The 12,226-nt window shown below is 40.8% G+C and overlaps 1 long non-coding RNA gene across 3 annotated transcripts; it reads left to right on the forward strand.

Annotated features, from left to right (window-relative positions):
* Window positions 1-783: 783 nt before the first annotated feature.
* Window positions 784-12,006, forward strand: LOC124386278. Of its 3 annotated transcripts, XR_006925890.1 has the most exons (7): window positions 784-1,155; window positions 2,798-2,881; window positions 3,682-3,793; window positions 3,867-3,980; window positions 9,878-10,162; window positions 10,301-10,397; window positions 11,327-12,003. It is a non-coding gene; the product is annotated as an uncharacterized LOC124386278 (long non-coding RNA). The 3 variants fall into 3 exon arrangements; XR_006925891.1 differs by lacking the exon at window positions 3,867-3,980 and having other exon boundaries at window positions 3,682-3,815; window positions 11,327-12,006; XR_006925892.1 differs by lacking the exon at window positions 3,867-3,980 and having other exon boundaries at window positions 11,327-12,005.
* Window positions 12,007-12,226: the final 220 nt, after the last annotated feature.

Here is a 12,226-nt window from a genome sequence, read left to right on the forward strand (position 1 = left end):
GAAAGAGAGACAGGAAAGGCAAATAGAAGTAAAGATGTGGAAAACAGATAAAAAGGAAAAGAAAAACAGGAAAGCAATAAAGAAGCAAAGAAAGAGAGAAAAAAAGGGGGATGATATTCTTTAAAACATTTTATGAGCACTATGTTTTTTAAAAAAAAGTAAAATATTTTATTAAGCAGCAATATAATCAGGGCATTAGTACTCCAGCACTCCTCCTTTTTTATCCACATTCACTCCTGTGTTCATTTCTGTCGTCTATTTTTGTCTTTTTCTTTACTTTTTCATGCCAGGATGTGTTTTAATTGGCACCCAGTCTCTGGTTTTTGATGTGAGCACCAGGACCTGGTTCCTATTCAATTGTTTTCATTGGTAAAAGCCATGTTCAGGAGTCGAGTCCGGCTTCCTGAGATTTGTACTTTTGTATAACGGCGCTGGATTTTCTCTCCGCATGAGCGCCTGCTTCTGAAATTATAGCCGGCGAAAGTTCCTTTTAGCATTATGTTAACAAGACAGAAAAAGCATTCCGGGAAAAAAAAAAAGAAAACAATGGGTGAATGACTAACTTCTTCATCTTCACCTCCCCCTGTTTGTGCCGAACGCTCCAGGCCGGGCCATTACGCCTGTTTATCTCGCTAATCTATTTATGACACATCATGCCTCTCCCTCTTTCCCCCTCATTACCCTTCACTCAGCTCTCGACGCCGAGTCGAGGTTGCCATAGCGACAACGTCTTCCCTCCCGGCCCCGGGGTCAAAAAGTGGCTACGGAGAGGGATTCGAGCGCTCTGCATGATAGCGATGACACGATTTCTGTATATTTGGAGTGGTTTTCTTTGCTATTTATGTCACACCAGGTGACCGAGCACATGGCCGCACACACACATCCGAACAATCCAAACAATCCGCTCGTCCAATTCCGAGGTTCGGATAGTGATCGACACTGCGGCTCTGCGTTTCCTGCTGAGAGTCCGGGTCATCGCGAACGCTCGGCGCCGTTAATTAGCGTGTACACTGATGACCTGCGCTTGATGAACGATTAGGCGTGATTGCTTCAGATACGATGGAGTCGAGTTGTTAGAAGTTCATGAGCATTAACTCTGCCCTTCACTCAACCCTTATAATATTCTTCATCTTTTAGCTTTATTTATCAGAACTGGTACGTGGTATGTTTTATCCTTTTATAGTTACGTGTGATGGTGTAGAACGCATCGTCTTTTTCCTATAATTTAATCAGCATCCTACAGACTTCATACTTCCTGTTGTAACGTAATTAAATTAATCCAGCGACTTAAACTCGCTACAGGTTTGTGTAAAGTTCAAGAAACAGAAGTTAAATCCATATCAGTTACTATCAGTAAAAAAGGTGGTCTTTCTTTCTTTCTTTCTTTCTTTCTTTCTTTCTTTCTTTCTTTCTTTCTTTCTTTCTTTCTTTCTTTCTTTCTTTCTTTCTTTCTTTCTTTCTTTTCCTTTCTAATCCTTGTTTCCCCATCTATCTATCTATCTATCTATCTATCTATCTATCTATCTATCTATCTATCTATCTGTCTGTCTGTCTGTCTGTCTGTCTGTCTGTCTGTCTGTCTGTCTGTCTGTCATTATTTCTCTCTTTCTTACTATTGCTTGTTTTTCCTATTTCTCCTCTTTCCCTTCTTTCTTTCTTTCTTTCTTTCTTTCTTTCTTTCTTTCTTTCTTTCTTTCTTTCTTTCTTTCTTTCTTTCATTTTTCTTTTCTTTCCGCAAGTATTTATTCCTATCTCGAAACTCACTCGTTGAAACTCCTAAACAGAAGCACCTGAACTCTCTCCTCACCTCTTTGGCTGTCAGCTCATTTCAGAGCTAATGATCCATCCACTTCACTTTAAAAGGAGAGCCGGTGAGAGAACGCACGGGGCCGGGGTTCTCTGAGGGTGGCGGCTGGTGAAAAGACCTCATTCTGTTTGGAAGCGAATACAAGCACCTCCAAACTCATTTCCCTGCCGCTCTATCCAGCAGGGCTCGATTAAGTTCGAGCACAGAGAGAAGAGAGGAGGGGGGGGTTTGGGGGCTGTACACACGGTGTCCTCTTCTCGTTCTTCTCGTCCCTTTCTCCATCCCACTCACCCTCGGCAGATAATAGGACACATCTGACTCATCGGCCAGGAAGGAGAAAAAAAATAAAAGGGACGAGATTCGAGAGCAGAGTGGAGAGAGGGTGTAGATAATAGCACACCTCTGCCTCTGAATGCCCAAAAGAAGGAATTATAAGTGGTGAGCTATAGGAGGAGACGAGGAACAAAACCGAGTCTGTTAAATCCCTCTTATCAAAGGGAACACTGTGAAAAAAAATGTGTGAAAGATTCCAGAGAAAGATTCAAACTCGTTGCTTTACACTGTAGATGACTAAAAGCAGAGAAAAGTGTTGTTCTGCTTGTTCGGAGAATAAAGGATAAAATCAGCCTCCTGTGAAAGTGCTCCGGTAATGTCCTTCAGCTCGAGACTGGATTACAATACCTCCACACTTGTGCACAATTTTCAAACGGAACGATGGCGGCCATTAAATGCAGAACTTCAGATGGAATTTTTTGGTATTTACGGCCATGCTAGCTTTACTAAACATCTGATTTGACCATCCATTTTGAAGTTGCTTTGAAAACATGCAATACTTGATATTTAGCTTGTGATTTGTTTTCCCTACATTGCTACAGATTTCTAAGATTTTCATTTGCATTCAAAACAGATGGTGGATTATTATTGAATTACCGTGCTAACAAAAACTGCATGCTAACCTGACTAGCCTGATTTTTTATGGTTTTACTGCAGGAAGTGGTAGTTCAGTGGTTAAAGCTCTGGGTTCCTGGTGAGAAGTTGGAAGGTTCAAGCCCCAGTACAGCCAAACTGACCCAGGTGAGCCCTTAAGCAAGGCCCATAATCCTTTCTACTTTAGGTGTGATGTATCATGGCCTGCATCCAGATTCCTAAAAAGCTTGGAAAAATGTTTGTGGGAAGAATTTCCCTGTGATGTAATATACATGTAACAAAGTCAAAAACATTGCAAAACCTCTTTCTTTTAAATCCTAGCACCACCAAGCTGCCACTACAGGGCCCTTGAGCAAAACCCTTAAACCTGCAAGTGTATAAATGAGATAAACTGCCATGTGTTCTGTATAAGAGTGTGTTTTCCTAATGCTATACATTCACATGCAAATATAAAATGTCTTCCACATACAGTATATTTCAATTAATACTAGCATTCTATTAGTCTATTGTACTGTTTCATTAAAATGTGCTGCAGTACTGAGAGAAAGAAAAACGAAAGTCGTAGCTGATTGGTCTCACTTTATTTCGCAGCCGATTGGCTTCACTTTATTTAATGAGACAGGTTAATCCTAGGACAAATTGAAAACACAAATGACTTTAACAGAGCAGAGAGACACAGAGAAAATGAGACGGTTCTGAATTGATGATCCCGGCACTGTTTCACTTATTTTCTTACTTCTCCTTTTGTCTATTAGTTCATCCTGGTGACAGGACATTTCCACCTCTGTCTTTCACATGGACACATGGGTGATTCTCTTTCTTTTTTCTTAATCTTTCATTCTATTTCTCTGGTGTAGTCGAGTTCCATAGTAATGTATTAGGAACAAGTTCATCGGTGAACAAAATGGTTGGTGATTTTCAACTCATCTTCTCCTTTCCTCCCTCAGACACCATAGCTTTTGCTCAGATCTCGACAATGCCTGGTGGACATATCTTTATGGATGAGTGCTTATCAACCTAAACTAAACCCCAGCAAAACCGAACTGCTGGTCATCCCAGGTGAGTCATCTCCACATCCCAGGTGAGTCATCTCCACAACATTCGAAGAATTTGATCATTTTTGTCCACACAGGCTGCCCAGGTGCTTGTTCAACTGGCTTGTTCGACTGGACTACTACTGGTCAGGAGTTGTGTGTCATCAGCATAGCGGAAACATGTATTGGATGTAAACGTTCCAAAGCAGTGGGTATGTAGAGGAAACAGAATTTGGATAGAACAGATGTGGCCTCCCTTTTTGTCGCTTTATATAAAAGCACTCCCAGGTATAGACTGAACCAAAACACTGTTTCATGAAGACTGATAGAAGGACATTGTGATTGACAGGGTCAAAGGCTTCTGAGAGATCAAAAAGAATCAGGACTGATGGTTGTGTGGCTGATCTAGCAGTATGAAGTGTTAGCCATGTGTGTGATTTATTTCGACTGAGCTATTTGAAGCTGGAATGGATAGAATTCTGGAAGTCATTAAATGGGAATTATATAACATTATACAAACCCTAAAGCAGACAGCAGGTGCATTTACAACTAATAAACACTAGTAAATACTAAAAGCACAAAAACTGAACTTAAGTGATGATATATATAGTGCACTACATCTTTATTTGATAGCTGCCATGTTGACAATGTTGACTCTTAATGTATGTCTAACTCTTGCTGTTTCACAGTCTATAAACATTGGTCCGTTAGTAACAACATTTCGTTCTTTTGTACACTGTAAATGTGGAAGAATGATAAATAAAGATGGAGTTTTTTGTAAAACTTTTTTGCAAAGTTGTTGCATAACGGGATCTTATACCGCGGTTCATATATTATTATTAATTATTTGTATTAAGTATCTATTTTTGGCTGAGCTAAGTCCATCTTGGCACTGGCAGGGGTCAGAATCATATTGTAAAAAATGGCTAATGTGGTTTCTTAAGTTGGTGGTATTCTCCTCTGCTCGTCCTCTGCTTTAAGCTAGTGCGACAAATGCGATTGAAGACATTAGTAGGCCATAATCGATTATGGTCTACTGCATCGACACAGAATCGTCAACATCTGCATCGTGATACATCATAGAAATGTTTAATTTTAACACCCCTAAAATCAACCAAGGTAAAGTGTCTGTGAAGATTCCCACCACCCAGGTGCAGTTATCAGGAAGATGAGTCGTGTCAACTGGACTTTATCTGGTTGGATCGAAACATTTTTCTACTCATCAGAGCAGCTTCTTCAGTCTAAGGGAAGTTGGCAAGATACCACAAATTTGTTTGTAACAGTGGGGGTGAGGTCAGCAGAAAAGTGAGTGATCAGGAAATGTGGAAGTAGATGAAGGGGAGTCGTTAGGTGTGGCTTTTCTGGTGGACATGTAAAGAGGTCTTCTTAGGGATGGAAGAATGAGCTCTTTGCAATAAATGCTGGATGGATACAAACAGAAAAAAGCATAAAAGCTAAAAGGTAGCTGGGAGCTTGGTACCACTTGGAGGTAATTAAATGAAGGCATTAAATTTAAAGGTCATGAGTTCAAATCTCAGCCACACCAAGTTGCCACTCCTGGGCAAGGCATTTAACCCCGTAGCTTTGCAGTTGTTTGACTGTAAGTAACTCTGGATAATGGCCAAATGCCATAAATATAAATGTAAGATTGGTACAAAAGTGGTTTTGGTCAGACAGAATTGGTCTAGTGTATCTCTGGGAGTGTGCGTGATTGATCAAGCGAATCTGCGGGAGTGGGCAGGATTGGTTAGAGTATCTGTGGGAGTTGTTGGGATTGGTCAAGTCTATCTGCAGGAGTAGGAGCTATCAGAGAGCTATCAGACACATTATCCACAGGAGTGGGAGCTATTGGACATAGTATCTACAGGAGTGGTGTGCACCTCAACTTTTGTAATCAATGCTACCACTGTGAGTGTTAAATCTTTTTGATTCCTCTGCACCTCAATTACCAACACTGCCAACTGGGAGCATAGCTTGTCTTATCAACAAGGCACAACATGTTTTGTCTGTCAGACTGAATGTATCTTGATCAGTCTCGGCTCCCTTCTGCTTTCTTTCCTCTACTTTCCTCTTTGAAAAAAGCAAACTTCTGCAACACACCACTGACCAGATTATTGTGCCCACTCACCCCCATCAATGAAGACTTTCGCAGCCAGAAGCGGCACAGGTGTTCTGAAAATTACCAAGGACCCCACCCATCCGGGCAGCCACCTGTTTCAGAAGCTACCATCTGGCTGTTGGTAGCAAACAATTTCACAACAAGACAGCATGTCACTACAACAGCTTCCTTCCATGTGCTATTAACCTATCATTCGACAGATCATTATGAGTTCCTCCACATCTTCATGCTCCCTTGCATTCTTTTGATATTCCTGTTTTTTTCTTCTATTCTAAGGTTTTCATGTAATTCCATTTATATTAACACCATTTACAAGACTCTATTATTCAGTAGTACTTTACAGTCCTTATAAGAAACAACCTCATGGCAGTCCAAAAAGGTCAGAATGTGAGAAGGGTCCAAGTTAATACTCTGATCTATGAAGAGTTATTTAACACTCACAAATGGAATTGTTTATTACAATAGTCCAGGTTTCATTCCCTCTTTATATTCCAGTCAATTACAACAATTACAACATTAGTATTACTTTACCTTTATTTGGATTTGGATTGTGTTAGGGTCAACAGTCTGCTACAAGGGCTCACATTTTGCATAGGCGGAACTGTAATGAGTGGACATTTGATGTTGAGAATGAGGATGGGTTTCCTTTTGAGTCTGGTTCCTCTTAAGGTTTATTACTCACGTCTTCTCACTGTTTTTCCTCGCCACAGTTCAGGGGCAGATCTAGAAAATCATTTATGTGGTGGCAAGAGGGTGGCATAAGAATTCTGAAGGGTAGCAACACTGAAGCAAGCATCCTTGCATTGTTCTTGTGGATTCAAGAAGTGATATAAATATTCAGTGTATACATTCAGGTGCACATTTTTATATTGGTATATAAAAATTATTATAAAAACTGATGTGTGATTGACTTGACATGAACTTACCACTAAGTCCAATGACTTATCCATAAAGCTACCACCTTCTGCTTTACAAATGCTTTGATTTGTTAAAAGAATTGAAGAGCCACATAGAGTCATTTGTTTGTGATCACTGATCAGGCTGGTTGCATTGAATGTGTTTTTTTTCACTAAAATGAAGCAGTTTGCTCAAAGAGTCTTTTGTATGGTGTTGTGCTGTTGCTGTAAATAAGTTGAGGTAACTGATTAAATATATATTTTACACATTGGGATACCAGAACTGGGGTGGCAAATGGGGTGCCACTCTGGTAGATTTGTCCCTGCCACAGTCACCACTGGGTCACTCATTAGGAATATACTTACATTTATAAGGAAGGTATTTATAGATTATTTTATAACTGCTTTATCTCTGTAAAGCTTCTTTGAGACACTGTCTATTGTTAAAATCACTCTACAAATAAAAATGAATTGATTTAAATAGATATATCATTTAAAGTAAGACCCCCTTAGAAAGCTACAATCATAAACCAGCCCAAGAACCCAAAAGGGAACCTTTATTTCTTTCATTGTTGTGTTTGTTTGGCTTCCTGCCTCCAGAGAGCTAAAATTCTTGATGTACCACACACACAATAGACAGAACCTCGCCTTCCTTATTCCCCAGTCATCGGTAAAATAAAATTCCACAAATTGTATTCGCTGCTCACATAAAAAAAGCGATTTCTTCTTCTCTTGCCTTGAGTTGTCAGTCATTTTTACATCCAAATTCCACATTTCTTCTTCTCTATTAGCATTTTTTTTCACCACAAATTGCCTTGGTTGCTCTGCATTAAATGCAACTCAGTGGAGAAGATGATGAGTCTCCCCAAAGAGTCTAGCAGTGATGCTGAAGTGCCTGGTTCAAGATTCTATATGTCTCTGACTAAATTGTGTGCAACTGTAGACATGTTTCTAGACATATTTCTGGGCAGGCTAAGAATGCTCCACACACACACACACACACACACACACACACACACACACACACACACACACACTTTGCAAGATCACGTGTAGCAGAGCACATGAACATATTACACAGCAGATTCTATAGAATTAACACACTAAGTGGTGTATAAATCTGAAAAATACACACGAACAATGTATTGTAATAAGGGCTGTAGATTTACGATGTTTAGTAGATGCCCTTATCCAGAGCAACTTACAACTGAGCAGTTGAAGATTAAGTCCAATGCCTCAAGCACTGAGCTACAACCTTCCTGTAGCTGCTCGGTAAAAAAAGAAAGTTTCAATCTGCACCTTTTTTTATATTTTGCATATCAATACCCTTCTAGTGTGATCTCATGAAAACAAACTGTCCTCAAAACGTGAGATGTGTGGTGCGATCTTCTGATATTGGGCGATAAGTTTCTGGTATGTGTGGATGTGGGAGTGGGCGTGGCTAGAGATGGGAGGCAGGGCCTGATTGGGGCAGGCAAGATTTTAGAAAGTTATGATTATACATCATCTCCTGAATCAAATCACTCCCTCCATCGTTCCACGTCATACACTCACTCCACAGGGGATTTATTCCTCCCCTAGATCACCCACCAACCCCCTGCCAAACACACACATTCCCACACTTCCTGTCCCATGGGCTCCTGTTCAGAGATAGAGCTCTTTTGTTTCAGTAATCAATCTCACAACCACACAACGCCTCATCAGCCAATTCTATTACTGCTGGGATTTTGTGTGTGTGTGTATGTATATGTGTGTCTGTGTGTGTATGTGTGTGTGTGTATGTGTATATATATATGAGAGATGGAGAGAGAATGTGAGTGTGAGAGAGAATAAGAGATAGAGAGTGGTTACTGGAGCATCAGCCCTAAGCGGTTTAGTCATTTTTAACGTCGGACACACACAACTATTTTCAGCATCTCAGTCATATGAGCTTAATATAAATATCTGCGTTTGTGCTAACGGGTCACGCTTTAATAGCTGCAGCACCGCTAGTTTCAGCATCGCTGATTCAGGAGTTGTAGGTAGGTCAAAAGTTTTCTGCAGAACTTCATCACTCGTGCTTTTGCAAACCATGAGCCTCATTTTGCAGATGCTCGTTTTCATTGCTTGATTAACAGCCATGTTTTCTATTACATACTGTATATATTTATATAAAGAGCTCTTGTGAGATGTTCCAGGGTATATATATATATATATACACACTAATAAGGCATAACATTATGAGCACCTGCCTAATATTGTGTTGGTCCCCCTTTTGCTGCATTGAGCATCAACAACATGAAGTTCCTCAGCAGTTTGAGCTACAGGAGCTCGTCTGTTGGATCAGCCTTCGCTCCCCACATGCATTACTGAGCCTCGGCCATCCGTGACCCTGTCGCCGGTTCAACACTGTTCCTTTCATAGAGCACTTTGGTTAGATTCTGACCACTGCAGACCAGGAACATCCCACAAGAGCTGCAGTTTTGGAGATGCTCTGACAGATTAACATGGCAGAGGTAGAGCTGCAACTTCCTTGAGACAGAACAGGAAAAGAATGTTTGTAGTAGCTGAGCTACGTCACTTTGTCCATGCTTCACTCAGGAGATGGATTCACACTGTACGGTTGCCATTTCATCATTTTTTGCTCTCTTTGCTGTTTATGGAGGTTTGTGGGTGTCAGTAAATGTAGTCAACAGGACAAAGACAATAAACACAATCTTTGTCATTATGCCAGAATGTTCAGTCTGGCCTAGAAAAGTATTAAAAAAGTATGTGTGTGTGTGTGTGTGTGTGTGTGTGTGTGTGTGTGTGTGTGTGTGTGTGTATACACACCAATGAAATGCTTGTAAAAGGTTGTGATGCCTAGTAAGTGTGGCTGAGAGGAAATGAAAGCAGAATGCACGTCTTCCATGGTTTTATATTTGGTTTCTTACAGACAATTCGGGCAATTATAATGAAAAAGACCGACTTTGCTGAATTTCCTCTAAAATATGTGATATAAGAGGAGATACGACCGCTAATGCTGCCTCGTGCTAACCTCAGCTGCTTGGTAATCTATGTATCTATGAGGAAATAAAAAGGGAGCTGTGTTTTTTTTTGCATGAATTCCAATGAGATGAGGGTGCAGTTATAAGGTTTTTGGAGCCTTTCCACAATCTTCAAAGCAGAGCTTCAAAGTTATGGAGATGTGCACGAAGCCCTGTTTACCGCCGCTTCCTCGAGCTTGGCTCGACCAGACCTCCAACTAGCTCCCTCCTTACCCTGAAGAGATACCATTTCCACACCTACGCATCTCCCCACGCTCACGGGTTTCTTTGCGAGCGTTTTTTTCCTCAGAAGGACGGATAAAATATGGCCAAGAAAACGAATGAGAAGCTGAACAGCTCAGAGTACAATCCAGGTGGAGTCACTTTTATTTCTAAAGTGCCAAAGATTGGCCATGACCCATTCATATGTGTGTGTGTGTGTGTGTGTGTGTGTGTGTGTGTGTGTGTGTGTGTGTGTGTGTGTTTATCTGACATTTTCTTTCTTTCAATAGACGAAGTCTTCAAAAGTACAGTTGCTGTCCTCACACACTGCAGCTGCACCAGAGGGATCTCTAACGGCTGCTCTCACAACCTGCAGGGTGCCTTTAGGTCTGTGTGTGTGTGTGTGTGTGTGTGTGTATGAAAGGGAGAAAAAAGAAAGACAGAGATGGATGTGTGACTGTCAGGCTCCTCAGGGTGTTCTGGATCAGTCTGCTGATCTCCTAGTTGCCAGAAGTTGATACACATTATCACAGAGGATAGTGGATACACACACACACACACACACACACACACACGCACACACAAAACAACAACACACAAATGCACACAAACCCACACAAGCACACTGGTTTGGGAAACTTTAGTTTGTTATTTGCTACAGCAATTAAATTACAGCTTACAGAGATGTTTCTGTTTTTCTGTTCTGTTTTTCTGTACTCTAAAATATATCCAAGTTTCATTTCTATAGTCTTATCCCTTAAGATAATACTGAAATGGTTGCTGAATTGTGAGGGGTGCACTTACTTTTGTGAGGTATTGTATTTTCAGACGTTCCACTTTTTTTTACACGGCTTTTCACACCTTTTGGCATCTGGATGGTTCATTTCCCCAAACACTCAGTTTAAATAAAACTTGCCAAATATGTTGAAATGTCCATCACTAGATGACATTTCTTTCGTTCTTGTGGTCCAGTTCCGGTGCAGTGACTGGGCAGGTCATTCCATAATGTGCAGGTGTGAGAGCACCATGATGGCTAAACATTGCAGAAAAGGAGACGTTAATACTGTAAATCCTCCTGAATTCCTAAAGGGAGTCTCATGTCCCAAGAGCGCCTTTATTGTCGAATTCGTTTTTTTTGTCTCATTGGTAATTAGATGTTCTCCACGCTGACGCCTAGCTGTAAACGTGCAACACGCAAAACTGTCATGAGAGCTGCGAAGCTGATGAGGAGATTTATTTGATATTCTTTTGACGTCTGAAACATAACCGTCTTTTTTGGTGTCTGACTGCAGCGTCGTTACTCTTTTTAATAACAGGGACCCCGAGACAGGGGAAGAGGAACGCCAGAAAAGTTCATCAGAACGTCTTGCGTGTGTGTGTGTGTGTGTGTGTGTGTGTGTGTTAGAGATCCAGCAGACAGAACTACAAAGACGCTTGTTCACACAGTGGCAAAACAAAGACAATCAAATGCACAGAGACTGTCAGAGCGAGACGGGACGCCGGGACCCACGGCTTCGTCAACAGACTTCTCAAAGACAAATCAGAAAGGTGACACTGATATTTTTGGCCGGCATTTTGTTATTAAAAATGGGGTTTGATGGAATGAAAGAGGTGATAAGTGTGTGTTTTTCATCATGCACACATGGAAATGAAGTTCACTGGATGGATTGTTATTGTTGTTTTTTTTACTTTCAAAGCCTTTGAGAATTGATTCTTCTCCAGAGAAGAGATGTTCCTAAAAAAGACTTATTAGTCTATAATTAAAAGTCTATCAATGTATTTTTATAAGGCCTTTCGGGTAATCATTTGGGATGAACCCATTTGTCAACCATACCTTCTGAGTGTGGTGCCAGCTTTTTGAACATCTAATTCCACATTTGCTGTTTCAGTAACCTCCACTCTTCTGGGAAAATGTTAGACTAGCCTGGCATATTCTGGAGACTTTTGCTCATTCTGCTACAAGAGCTTTAATGAAGTGGTAGCTCAGTGGATAAGATGTTGGACCCTTGATCAGAACATCTTGTGTTCAAATCCCAGCACCAACTGGTGGGTCCTTGAGCAAAGGCCCTTAACCCTGAATTGCTCATCTAAGATAACTGTAAGTTGTTCTAAATAAGGACATCTGACAAATGCCATACATGTGAATGTAAAGTCAGCTTCTGATGTAGGTGAGGTGAGGCCTGGGGTGCAAGCAGCATTTCAGTTCACACAGTTCA

The sequence above is a fragment of the Silurus meridionalis genome, chromosome 5 (genome assembly GCF_014805685.1).
Source record: "Silurus meridionalis isolate SWU-2019-XX chromosome 5, ASM1480568v1, whole genome shotgun sequence".
Classification (NCBI taxonomy): domain Eukaryota; kingdom Metazoa; phylum Chordata; class Actinopteri; order Siluriformes; family Siluridae; genus Silurus; species Silurus meridionalis.